Source organism: Bufo bufo, chromosome 5 (assembly GCF_905171765.1).
Source record: "Bufo bufo chromosome 5, aBufBuf1.1, whole genome shotgun sequence".
Lineage (NCBI taxonomy): Eukaryota > Metazoa > Chordata > Amphibia > Anura > Bufonidae > Bufo > Bufo bufo.
This window is the reverse complement of record NC_053393.1, coordinates 355,044,950-355,058,329: the sequence shown is the minus strand read 5'-3', so window position 1 is coordinate 355,058,329 and position 13,380 is coordinate 355,044,950.

Below are 13,380 nucleotides of genomic sequence, written 5' to 3'. Positions count from 1 at the left end.
GTGCAAAACTCATTAAATCGCATTGCACCCGCACAATAAAAACTGAACAACTGAACGCGATCGCAAACAAAACTAAATGGACTTGCTTGCGAAATCTCGCAGTTTTCACTGAACGCATCCGGACATGCTCGTCTGCAAGGGGCCTTAGCAGCAATTTTACAAATTTTCACAAGAAAATTTGCACAATGTATTTTTTAGGGACCAATTCAAGCCTAAAGTGGCTTCGAGAGACCTATGTATTAGAACACACCCCTTCCCCCCATTTAAAAAACTGCACCCTCAAAGTATTCAAAATTACATTTAGAAAGTTTGTTAACCCTTTTGGTGTTTCATAGAAATTACTGCAAAATGGAGGTGAAATTAAAAAATATTATATATTTAAGAGAAGGAGTGCCATTTGGCTCTTGAAGTGCAGATTTTACTGGAATGGGTTTAGGTGTCATGCTGAACTTGCACCACCCCTGAGGTACCAGTACTGTGAAAATAACACAAAAAAAACTAAATTTTTGAATCTGCACCCTTGAGGAATTCAGCTAGGGGTGTAGTGATGGTTTGGAATCCACAGGTATTTCATAGACTGTGAAAAGGAAAAAATGTTTAAAGCGAGAAAAAGCACCACATAATTCGTTATAAAATTTACAGAATTACCACAAACATGGTCATAAACAGCTGTTTGGAAAGACAGCAGCATCTGGATTTGCTGAAATGGATGAAGAGCCATAACTTTTTATTTTTTTGTTGACTGAGTGGTGTGATGACTGGTTTTTAATGGGACAAGCTGTCATTTTTATTGGTACATTTGACTTTTTATTTACTTGCTTTTTATTAATTTTTTTGGGGAGGTGAGGTGTGCAAAATTCTGTCTGTTTATTTTTTTATGGGGTTCATCATGCAGTATATATGATATAACTTTATTCTGGAGGTTAATAGGATTATGGCGATACTAGATGTATATAGTTATTTTTTCCATGTTTTTCTACTTTTGCATCATAAAATGACTTGCATTTTGCAATCATCATATACTAACATTCATAATATTTTTATTTTTTCTGTCAACATAGCTATGTAAAGGCTTGTTTTTTGCAGAATAGGCTATAGTTGTATTGGTACCATTTTGAGGTACCATTTTTTTTCATTTTTGTAAGGTCAAGTAGGGAAAAATTGCAATTGTCATTTTTTTAAAGGGAGTCTGTCACCTACCTGACCGGTTTCAAACAGGTGACATTGTTCAGTGGGGCACAAAGACATGACACAGATGTTACCTGTGGTTAGTTCTTCTGATGCTTCAAATCGCCCAAAAAGTCGTTTTTATCATATGCTAATGAGCCGTCGCAAGTGCCCAGGGGCGGAGAGTTTTCTGAATTTGCCCAAGTTCCTCCGCCTCACTCATGTCTAACTCCGCCCCTCAGTAAGCTCAGGCCAGCCCTGTGGTATCATATTTCCCTGTAGGCTGTTCGCGCATCACTGCCGGGCCCGGGCAGAGGGACAGGGATATAGAGTGTGCATGCACCAGTTACTGGCGTGAAATTGGCGCATGCGCACTGCATATCTCTGAGCCTCTGACCACAGTGGGCAGAACAGTGCGCATGCCCGGGCTGGCAGTGATGCGTGAACAGCCTATAGGGAAATATGATGTCACAGAGCCACAGAGCTGGCCTGAGCTTACTGAGGGGCGGAGTTAGACGTGAGTGAGGCGGAGGAACTTGGGCAAATTCAGAAAAATTCTGAAGAACTAACCACAGGTAACATCTGTGTCATGTCTTTGTGCCCCACTGAACAATGTCACCTGTTTGTCACCTACCTGACCAGTTTCAGACTCCCTTTAATGAGATTTACCATGCAGTACATATGACATGATAACTTTATTCTGCAGGTTAATAGTAATATGGCGATACCATATTTATATAGGTTTATTTCATGTTTTAATACTTTTGCAGTATAAAATTAAACTATTAAAAATCTATTTTTTTGATTCCCAATATCTAATACTCATAGCTTTTTTATTTTTCTGTTGTGTGGCAACTGAGTGAGGTCTCGTTTTTTGCTGGACAGGCTGTAGTTTTTATTGGTACCAGTCTGAGTATTTATGAGTTTTTGATCACAGTTTCTACCATTTTTGGGGGGAGGTGAGGTGTCAAAAACAAAAAATATATATGTCATTACAATTTGCGTTTTTTTTTTTTTACACAGTGTACATCACGCAGGATAATGATGATTACACTTAATGGTAATCGGATTTGCCAGGCCTCACGACAGCACCACAGAGAGGGTTCGCCCCCAGGTACAGGAAACCTACAGAATAAAAAGGCGGAGCCTCTCTCCCTCCTCAGTGGTTTTCAGAGTGTGATAGTGACTCCACCCAAAGTTAATTACGCTTACGCTCTTTTTTTTTATAATTTTTTATGCTACACCATTTGCAACTAGACAGAACCCATAAAGGAATACCAAGAAGAGAATAAGGAAGGGTGCTGTCATGGGGTCCTGAAAATCTAAATTACCGGTAAGTGTAAACATTTTTCTCTTCCCCCACAACAGCACCACAGAGAGAAAAAACAATTCCTTAGGGGCGGCAAGAAACTCTAGGGACCTTGACCGGAGCAATTCTATCTACTGTAGGAATCATGTACAAATGGCTGGCTCACAGTAAAATATTAGGCAATTTATTAAATCATATACAAATATTCAGATAAAATATATTAATATAAAAATATATAAATAACAGACTGTTCACTAATTTAAACCCAGTTGCGGAGCGCATGACTAATATTATTTCATATAGTGCTGTAAAAAAAAATCATGTAAGAAGATAAAAATCCAATGTTAGTGCACATTCTATTACTGGCCATTTGGAATTGAATAAATGTTCAAAGTTATGGTGACTAATTCGCTGTTTGATAGTAGTAAGCCACCTCTGTATCATAGTTAGTTTCCCAATGAATAGGCCAAGTGTATCGTGCCTCTTACCAAAATCCAGACTCCACCGTATACACATACACACAAACTATCCATCTATATTTACTGTTAAAGGTGAGCGTTATCTGCCCACTCTCCTGTATGTCCTCGGTGGCTAGTTAGTAAGCGCACCAAGGATATAGAGCACACAAACGCTGTCAGCATCTTCAGTGTATAGTACTGCTCTGTAGTGAACACTGATGACAGGTTAAGGAAAAATTTAGAGCCAGTTTTTAAATAAAGTAGAAAAATCACCAAATAATGTATATTGCAAAATTGGTAATTAGTCTTACCGGTAATTGTTTTTCCAGGAGTCCAACATGACAGCACATGGGAGGTTGTCCTTATAGGTCTCTGTAGGGACAGGAAGCAAGAGAGAGTTTAAAAGGCCCCTCCCCACCCCCCTCTCCAGTGTCTTATAAATCACTACACCAGAGTTTTCACAACATTATATATTTAATATATTTAAATTCACAATGTTAACAGCACATTGGTATTATATTAGTATATATAAATGTATATACATAATTTTTTATTTATTTTTTTGCGGGGGGGGGGGAAATAATGTAGGTGCTATCATGTTGGACACCTGGAAAAACAATTACTGGTAAGACTAATTACCGATTTCCAGGACGTCCCCATGACAGCACATGGGAGAAATACCCAATCACTTTAACTTCTACGGGGGACTGCTGCTTGAAGGACCTTCTGTCCAAACATCAAATTCTGATTGGTGAGAAGGTCCAGACAATAATGTTTACAGAAAATATTATAATTTGTCCATGTCGCCGCCCTAAATATCTGATCTGTCGTGGCATTAGCTTTCTCTGCCCACATTGTTGCCATAGCTCTGGTCGAATGGGCCTTAATGGAGATTGGACAGTTCTTTTTTTTGTAATCATGTTTGTCCATCTTGAATCGTATTCTTGATCCATCTTGCCAAGGTTTGTTTAGTAACTTTCCAGCCTTTATTCTTTCCCAAATGCTGAATGAACAAATTAGAATCCTGTCTCCAAGATTCTGTTGACTGAACATGTTTAACTACTGCTCTCCTCACATCCAATGAAAAACACTCCTCTTTGGTATTTCTAGGAGAAGCACAAAAAGGAAGGAAGAATTATTTCCTGCTCTTTATGGAAAATGGAGACCACTTTCAGTAAGAAAGCTGGGTCTAATTTTAAGATGATTCTGTCATCAAGTTGTTTTAGATAGGGTTCTTTCATAGAGAGAGCCTGAATTTCCCCTATTCCAGCAGCGGAGGTAAATCTAGGTAAGCAGAAATAGCCAAAACTTGGACTTTTAGGGTACTAGACCTCAACCCTAAATCAAACCCTTTTTGAAGGAAATCTAGAATGTATGAAATAGTAGGTAAGGGACAATCTGGATGTTAAGTAGACAACCAGGAACCACATTTTTTCCAGATTTTCCTATAAATGGCTGAAGTAACTGGCTTACGACTATTTAGTAATGTTGAGATTACTTTTTCAAAAATACCTGGCCTTTTTACCATTTCCCTTTCAGGATCCAGGCCGTTAAACTCAAGGTCTTCAGAGGTCCCAAGAAGATCCTGTCTCCTGGGAAGGATTAATGGATCTTCTATGCACATTGATCTGAGGAGTGAATACCAGCTCCTTTTGGGCCAGGCTGGAGTAATTAATAGCACCTTTGTCGTGCTCTCACCAATCTTCCTCAATACTGCTGGAATAAGAGGAATTGGTGGGAAGGCATAGACAAAGTCCATGTCCCAGATTTGTGACATCGCGTTCCACTGCTAGAGGATTGTCCCTTGGATTTAGAAAGTAAAAACAGCTTGACTGTCTGTTTACTCTGGTCGCAAATACGTAGGTCTATCTGAGGATGACCCCATCTGTGACATAATTCCTGGAACACTTCTTTGTTTAGCATCCATTCTCCAGGATTGACTTTGTTCCTGCTCAGAAAATCTGCCGTAGTGTTTTCCTTGCCCTTTTAATGTAGGGCTGAAATTGATAATACTTTAGACTGGGCCCAGTGAAAAATCTGATTTGACACCCTCAGCAGAAAGTGGTTTCTGATCCCCCCTTGGTGTTTGAGGTAACACACCGTAGTGATGTTGTCTGAGAATATCCTTAGGCGTTTCCCTTTGTTTCAGAGTCTTCAGAACCACCGTTAGTTCTTTTAAATTTGAAGATCCAAAATCCTCTAGAGGTGACCATTCTCCCTGAAAGTATTGATCCACCACCTGGGCTCCCCAGCCTAACTTGCTGGCATATGTGGTCACTGTCATAATTCGATCCAGTTTCCAGGGGATTCCTTTCTGTAGGTTGTTCTGAATTAGCCACCAGTTTAGGGATTTTTTTTTACCCCTGTGGTAAGGGATATCCTTCTGTTTAGGGATTTCTGACTCTAGTCCCAACGAGATAGGATCAATTTCTGTAATGGTCTTGAATGAAAATGGGCCCAGGGAATCATGGGTATGCAGGATGTCAAAATGCCCAGAATTCTCATTGCCTCTCTGATTGTGCAATTTCTCTTCTTCTTGAAGTGTTGGAACTTTATCACCAAGATCTTTTCTTTGCGTATAGGCAGTAGAAACATTTCTTTCACTGAATCTAGAAGGGTACCCAAGAAGATCTTCCTGGTTTCCAACCGTAGATTTGATTTGTCGTAGTTGATAATCCACCCCAATTTTGTTAGCACCTGCAGAGTTATCTGAAGATGATCCTTCAAAGTCTCCTGAGATTGGGCTGTTAATAAAAAATCATCCAGATGTGGGATTATAATTATTTTGTAGTGTCTTAGGCGAGCCGTCACTTCTACCATCAGTTTAGAAAAAAACTCTCGGAGCTGACGAAATTCCGAAAGGCAGATATTGAATTTGGAAATGATGTATGTGGCTATCCACATGTATGGTAAATCTCAGAAACTTTTGATAATGAGGATGAATAGGGATATGATAATATGCATCCTTCAGGTCTATTGTGCACATGAATGCTGCTGGGGCAAATGAGTGGAGTGGCCGACCGAATAGATTCCATCTTGAACTTGTAATAGGAGATCCACCTGTTCAGGAATTTTAGATTTATAATGGTCCTGAAAGATCCATTTGGCTTTTTTTTTTTTACTAGGAATAGTTTGGAATAGTGACCCTTGAACTGTTGATGAGAGGGTACTGGAACAATGGCCTTCATCCTACAAAGAGACTGAATATCCTGTAGAAGTTGAATCTGTAATGACTGAGTGAGGATTGGTTATCTGAAATCTCTGTGGGCAGGAGACTTGAATTCTAGTATGTAACCATCCTAAATGATTTAGATTACCCAGGGATTTCCTGTAATGGATATCCATTACTGACTGAAAAAACAAAGTCTTCCCCCCACAGGGATGGCGTCATTGTTTACCGGGATTATTTGTGTTATTGGGGTTGAGAAGAAACCTCTGCCACCTTTCGGGTAGCTCCATCTACCAGATTTTCCTTTCCCTCTACTTGTCAAGTACTTGGTTTAGTGATGGCCTTGCGGTTCGTGGCAAACTTTGCACGTTCGCGATCCGCCGAACATACGGCGATGTCCACGCGCGCCATATTCTTTTGCATTGCGCCGAACTTTGACCCATGACACATTCCTCAAGTGGGACAGGACAGCCAATTGAGACGTTTCAACACATGGACACACCCCCAACCCTATAACAGAACCCGATCTGGCAGCCATTTTACATTATGTGTTTTGCCAGTGTAGAGAGAGGTTGCATTTTGGAGCAGGGACAGGCTGTTAGGAACTTAGGGACACCAAACGCTAGCTAATAGGGCCATAAAAAAAAAGTCCTTTTAAGGACTGGTAATGTTGTGCTATCGATAGGTGTGATACACAGAGGGGTATGATATACTTATAAATATACTTTCTAATATAGAAAGTATATTATAGTGCATATGTATGCTTCCAGAAAATACTGATTGAGGGCTGCGATCTATCAGCTTCCACAAAATAGTGATTGAGGTTTTCCATATACCTGCATCCACAAAATTACTGCTTGAGGGTGATATACCAGCTTCAACTAACAACTGATTGAGGTCTTCCATATATCAGCTTCCACAAAATAGTGGTAGAGGTTTTCCAATATACCTGCATCCACAAAATTACAGCTTGAGGGTGATATACCAGCTTCAAATAACAACTGATTGAGGCCTGCCATATATCAGCTTCCACAAATACTGCTCTTCTCTAGGGACTTTGGCACAAAGTCATTTTGAAAATGACAGGCAGAGGGAGAGGCAGGCCATTCCGCAGGGGTGGTAGGGGTTGGGCAGGTGCACCAGGCCGGAGCCTAAGTGGGAAGTTGGAGAAGGTGCATGCGATTATGTCAAAAGACGCACCAGAGTTGGTTGAGTGGCTCACTCAGCCTTCCGCTTCTGCTCCCTTCTCACTCTCTGCTGTGTGTACCCCCAAAGACACCACCACCATAGCCCCTCCACTCGAGTTAGAGGAATTATTTTACCATCCATTCCCTGATCTTACCGATGCGCAGCCATTCTTAGCATCGGATGAGGAAGAGGAGGTAGCAACAGCCGCCACCCAGCGGTCTGACGACAGTACCCAGATCAGCCCAAGGAGGGTGGTCCCAGCTGTTTCTACCTACTCCGAGATCTCTAATGTCATTGGTGGTAAAGGTGAAGATGATGACGTGTCAATGGATGTCACGTGGGTGTCCACAAGATAGAAAGAGGAGGGGAGTTTAGAGGGAGAGACGGAGCAGCAGATAGGGAGGAGAAGCAGGCAGAACTCGCAGTGCACAGGAGGCAAAAAGCAGACTGCAAATGTATCTGGAGCGAGCCATCCACCAAGCATGGTCACATCTTGCACTCCCAGGACGCCGGCACATGGCTCTGCAGTGTGGGCTTTTTTTTAACGTGTCAGCTGCTGACAATAGTGTTGCCATCTACAGCCTGTGCTGTCAACGCATAAGTCGAGGTAAGCCCAACACTCACCTAGGGACAACCGCCTTAAGAAGGCACCTAGCCTCCCATCACAGAGCCCAGTAGGAGCAACGCCATCAGAACCCACAAACCCACACTCCCGGTGCTCCACGTCCTGCCTCTTCTCCTCTCTCCTCCAATTTGTTCTCCATTCCACCTTCCACCGTGCCGTCATCGCGTTCATCTGGTACAAGGCAGGCTTTGTTCTGTGGCCGAAATGTTCGAGCGTAAAAAAATTATGACGCCGGTTAATCCTCTTGCCCAGCGGCTGACCGCTGGCTTGTCAGAACTGCTAGCCTGCCAACTACTGCCATATAAATTGGTGGACTCTGAGGCCTTTGGAAAATTTGTGGCCATTGACAATGGAAGGTCCCCGGAAGGAAATATTTCTCCCGGAAGGGCATCCCTGAACTCTTTGGCCACTTTCAGCGGCAAGTTAATATATCTCTGGCACACAGTGTCGGTGCCAAGATACATCTGACCACATGGTCTAGCAAACACGGGCAGGGAAGGTACATAACCTTTACTGCCCACTGGGTGAGCCTTCTGACGGCCATCAAGCATGTAACCTGTGGCACCCGTGTGGATTTGGTGTTACCAACATGGATTGTATGCAGGCCTGCCTCCTCTTCTCCTCCTCCTACTCCATCCTCAGTCTCCTCCTCGGCTGACTCCTCCTTTTCCACTGCTACCGCCTCTTCCGCTGCACCCCCCAAGCTCCCCAGAACCTATTTGACGTGCCAGGTAAGATGTTGCCATGCTATGCTGTGGCTGTTGTGCCTGGAAGCCAAGAGCCACAACAGTCCTGCACTGCTTTCAGCTCTGCAGTCACAGGCCGATCAGTGGCTAACCCCGCTCAATTTGACAGTTGGTAAAGTCGTGTGCAACAACGGTGCCAATCTGCTGAGCACGCTGAAACAGGGCGAAATGACACACATGCCATGCATGGCACACGTCCTGAACTTAGTCGTTCAGCGATTCGTTGCCAAATACCCCGGGGTCCAGGACATCTTGCGGCAGGCCAGGAAAATCTCTGGCCATTTTAGAAGATCTTACAAGGCCATGGCTCGCCTTACTGATGTTCAGCGGCGACTAGTGTTGAGCGAGCATGCTCGGCCAAACTGCTGTTCGGCTCGAGCATCGCTGTGCTCGGAACTGGCAGTAATCGGTAGCCAATAAATGTGCAGGTAAGTACTGCCATCACTGTAATGCCGTAGCCTTGTTGGTTACTGGCATTACAGTGATTGGCTGGCAGGAACACCTAATCGGGTGCTATATAGCACCCGATGGCGCGTGTTCGGCTCATTATTAGTTAGGGAGAGCTGCGCTCAGGAAGGGACAGATAGTATAGGGAGTGTGATCGCAATCTATTTAGTTGAAAAACCATTTCAAAGACCCAAAAGTCATTTTAAGGACTATTGTGTGTGGTGGCAGCAATATAATATAGCCATAATTTTTTTTCTTTTTCTATAGAGGGTGTCTGCAGTGACTTGTGACATCTGTGCAATACCCTGTGTGTGTCAGGGCCAGAGATAGAAAAAATATAAGTGAAAAATAGTATATTTTTTCCATACTTTTACGTACTTTTCCTATAGAAGGGTGTCTGCAGTGACTAAGTGAAATCTATTTTCCCTTTTCCATCCTTTTTCCATATACTGTACTTGCTGTGAACTGTGATATCCGTGCCACATCTTGTGTGTCAAGCGTGCACATAACATTTAATATGAAGAAGGCGAGCATTAAGGGACGGGGAAGTGGCCGTGTAGCTGATGGTACACACAGAGGCCAAGGCCGTGGCCCTGGGCACGTTGAAACTATGCCTGCTGCCAGAACACAAGTAAAACAATCATCCACGATACCTAGCTTCATGTCCCAGTTTACAGGGCGTGGCAGGACAAAACTCTTGAAGTCAGACCAGTTCGACCAGATGGTCGGTTGGATTGCAGCAGATAATGCTTCCAGTCGGTTAAGCACCACCCTGTCTTCCACTAAGTCCAGTCTCAGTAGCCAAGAGTCTGGTCAACAGAATCCTCACCCTGATCCTCCTTCCTCCCACCATGGAGAGTCTGGAGAAACAAGTGATCCCACACTCAGATATTCAGAGGAGCTCTTTTCATCGCTATTACTTGATTTGGCCCTCTCTCCAAGCACGCTTGAAGAAGGACATAAGATCTTGTGCCCTGATTCCCAACCCCTTTGAGCATCCAGTCACAAGAAGATGACTGTGGGGAACGGAAATACGTGTGTAATGAGGTGGATGATGATGAGACACAATTGCCATTGAGTCAACCGCAATTACTGTCTCAAGAGGTTGATGAAGTGGATGAGACACAGTTGTCAATCACGGAGGTTGTGGTTGGGTCAACAAATCAGGAGGATAATCAGTGAGGAAGTGGAAGAGGACTTGGTGGACGATGAGATCACAGACCCAACCTGGGAAGGTGGAAAGCCGAGTGAGGACAGCAGTACAGAGGGGGAGCGATTTGCAGCACCGCAACAGGCTGGAAGAGGCAGTGGAGTGGCAAAAGGGAGAAGGCGGGCCACACAAAACAGGCACGCAACTGTTCCACGGAGCACCCCCTTGAGTGAATCTCCCTTGCCAAGGGGTAGGTGTTCCGCAGAAGAATAGTAGTTTGCAACCTGTGCCACACCAAAATAAGCCGGGCGTGAACACTAGCAACCTCACCACCACAAGCATGATCCGCCACATGGCATCCAAGCACTTTAATAAGTGGGACGAATGCCTGGGTCCACAATTAGTGTCTGCGGGTCACACCATTGCCTCCTCTTCCCCTATGGTACGTGCCGGCTAATCACCTGTCCTGCACCTGAACCTTCGTAAGCACCATCAGCGACCACATCCACTTACCTGTCCCAGCGCAGTGTCTAAATGTCCTTACACAGGCATTTGAACTCGAGCGCAAATACCCAGCCACCTACAGGACATAGCACTAAATGCGCACCTTTCAAAATTACTGGCCCTGGAAATGTTGCCATTTAGGCTTGTGGACACTGAGGCCTTCCGCAGCCTGATGTCGGCGGCCATCCCGCGGTACTCTGTCTCCAGCCGCCACTATTTTTCAAGGTGTGCCGTTCCCGCCTTACACCAACATGTGTCCCGAAACGTCACACGTGCACTGACCAATACAGTTACTGGGAAGGTCCACTTAGCCATGGACACATGGACAACTGCATTTGGCCAGGGATGCTACACTTCCCTGACAGCACACTGGGTGAACATTCTGGAGGCCGGGAGCGAGTCGTACCCTGGGATGGCACAGGTGCTACCCACGCCGAGGATTGCGGGCCCTACATTGATCAGGGTTTCCGCCAGCACCTATATTAGTGGCTCCAACCCGCACTACTTCTCCTCCTGCCTCCTCCTCCACTTCCACCTCTGAATTATCCGCGTGCAGCACCAGTCAGCCATCAGCCGGTAGCTGGAAGCAGTGTAGCACTGCAGTGGGGAAGCGTCAATGGGCCGTGCTGAAGCTGATCTGCTTAGGGGACAAACAGCACACCGCTGCAGAGCTGTTGCAGGGGATAAGAGACCAGACTGAGCTGTGGCTCTCGCCACTCAACTTACAACCAGGCATGGTTGTGTGTGATAATGGCCGTAACTTGGTGGCATCTTTGGAGCTTGGCAAGCTCACACACATCCCATGCCTAGCCCACGTCTTAAACTTAGTGGTTCAGCGGTTTCTTAAAACCTACCCCAATTTACCTGATCTACTGGTGAAGGTGCGCCGCGTGGGTGCACATTTCCGCAAGTCATCGACAGCTTCAGCCGATCTGTCAACGCTGCAGCAGCACTTGAAATTGCCAGCTCAGGGGCTGTTGTGCGAATGCTACATAGTCGTCACATTTCCAGTCAGCTTCCGCTAATTAGAAGCGAGGAGTGGGCATAGACGTCTGAGCTCTGTGAGGTTTTAAGAAACTTTGAGGAATCAACACAGATGGTGAGCGGCGATAACGCTATTATCAGCGTAACCATCCCACTTCTGTGTCTACTCAAACGCTCGCTGCTCACAATTAAGGCCAACGCGTTGCATATGGAAGAGGTGGAAATGGGGGAAGAAGACATTACACAGGGTGATAGCCAGACCACCCTCCGTCCGTCTTCTCAGCGCGAATTGGACGATGAATTAGACGAGGAAGATGAGGAGCAGAAGATGGTTGCCTCCGCTATAGAGGGTAGTACCCATGGAAGTTTAATTCCATCTGTTCAGCGTGGGTAGGCAGAAGAGGAGGAGGAGATGGACAGTCATTCTCCTGATGACGACAGCGAAGTCTTGCTTGTTGGTAATCTGGCACGCATGGCTGATCATGTTAGGCTGCTTTCCCACGACCCGCACGTTATACGCATTTTAGACAACACGGGACCCTTCTCGACCCCCCGCTACAAAGAGAACTTGTCATCTCTCATTCCTCAGGTGGAGAGGACGAGCAATACCAGAAGGTCCTTGTTGAAAAATTGCTCCAAAAATTTCTATCTGACAATGCTAGAGGCAGAGTCCGTACTTCCTTGGGCAACCAAGGAGGGGAGACAAGGGGAACACACAGCAGTTCCAACAGAGGCAGAGCAACACTCTCCAAGGCCTGGGACAGTTTCATGACACCCCGCCAGCACCCTCACCCTGATGCGCGACCTAGTGTTACAAGGAGGGAAAAGTTTTGGAAGATTGCTCCTGACTTCGACTCCACCAGAGGAAAGCTGATGAACATAAAGGCACTTTAAATGTGTTTTTTTTTTTTATAATGTACTGAATATTCTGTATTCCCATGCACCCCTTCCTTACACAACAAAAAAAGGGTTGAATCTTCCTTTTCTCCTCCTCCTCCTAATCCATCATATCAACATGCTTATTCGTCGCATATAATGCCCTCGTATATATATGCCCTGGCATATCATTTTTTCACATGGTCAGCTCACCCCCAGGTCCTCATATAATTTTTTACAGGGTCAGCTCACCTGCAGGCCCTCATATAATGTTTTAGAAGGTCAGCTCACCCGCAGGCCCTCTCATTTAACTTTTTACAGGGTCAGCTCACCAGCAGGCCCTCAGCAAAAATCTTTTATAGGGGGCGAGCTAACCAGCATGCCCTCACCCATAATGTTTTAGAGGGTCAGCTCACCAGCAGGCCCCCAGCGTAAATCTTTTCGAAGGTCAGGTCACCAGTAGGCCCTCAGCAGAAATCTTTTAGAGGGTCAGCTCACCTGCAGGCCCTCGTATATCTGTAAGATACAGTGTACCTTTGCTGTAGACGCTGCGAACAGTGCCATAACCTGTGGTACCTCTCCTGTATAACGTTTCCTCATTCTAAATATCTATAACATTCCCTGTAATTTTTTAGTACTCATTCCAATGAGTTCTGTATTGTTATTTATCGTCATTACCTCCCTGAGTCGAGAGTGGGTAATTTGCATGCCCCCGCCTGTCTTTCTTGGAAGTGGTAGTCGTTACTCAAGCTCCCTC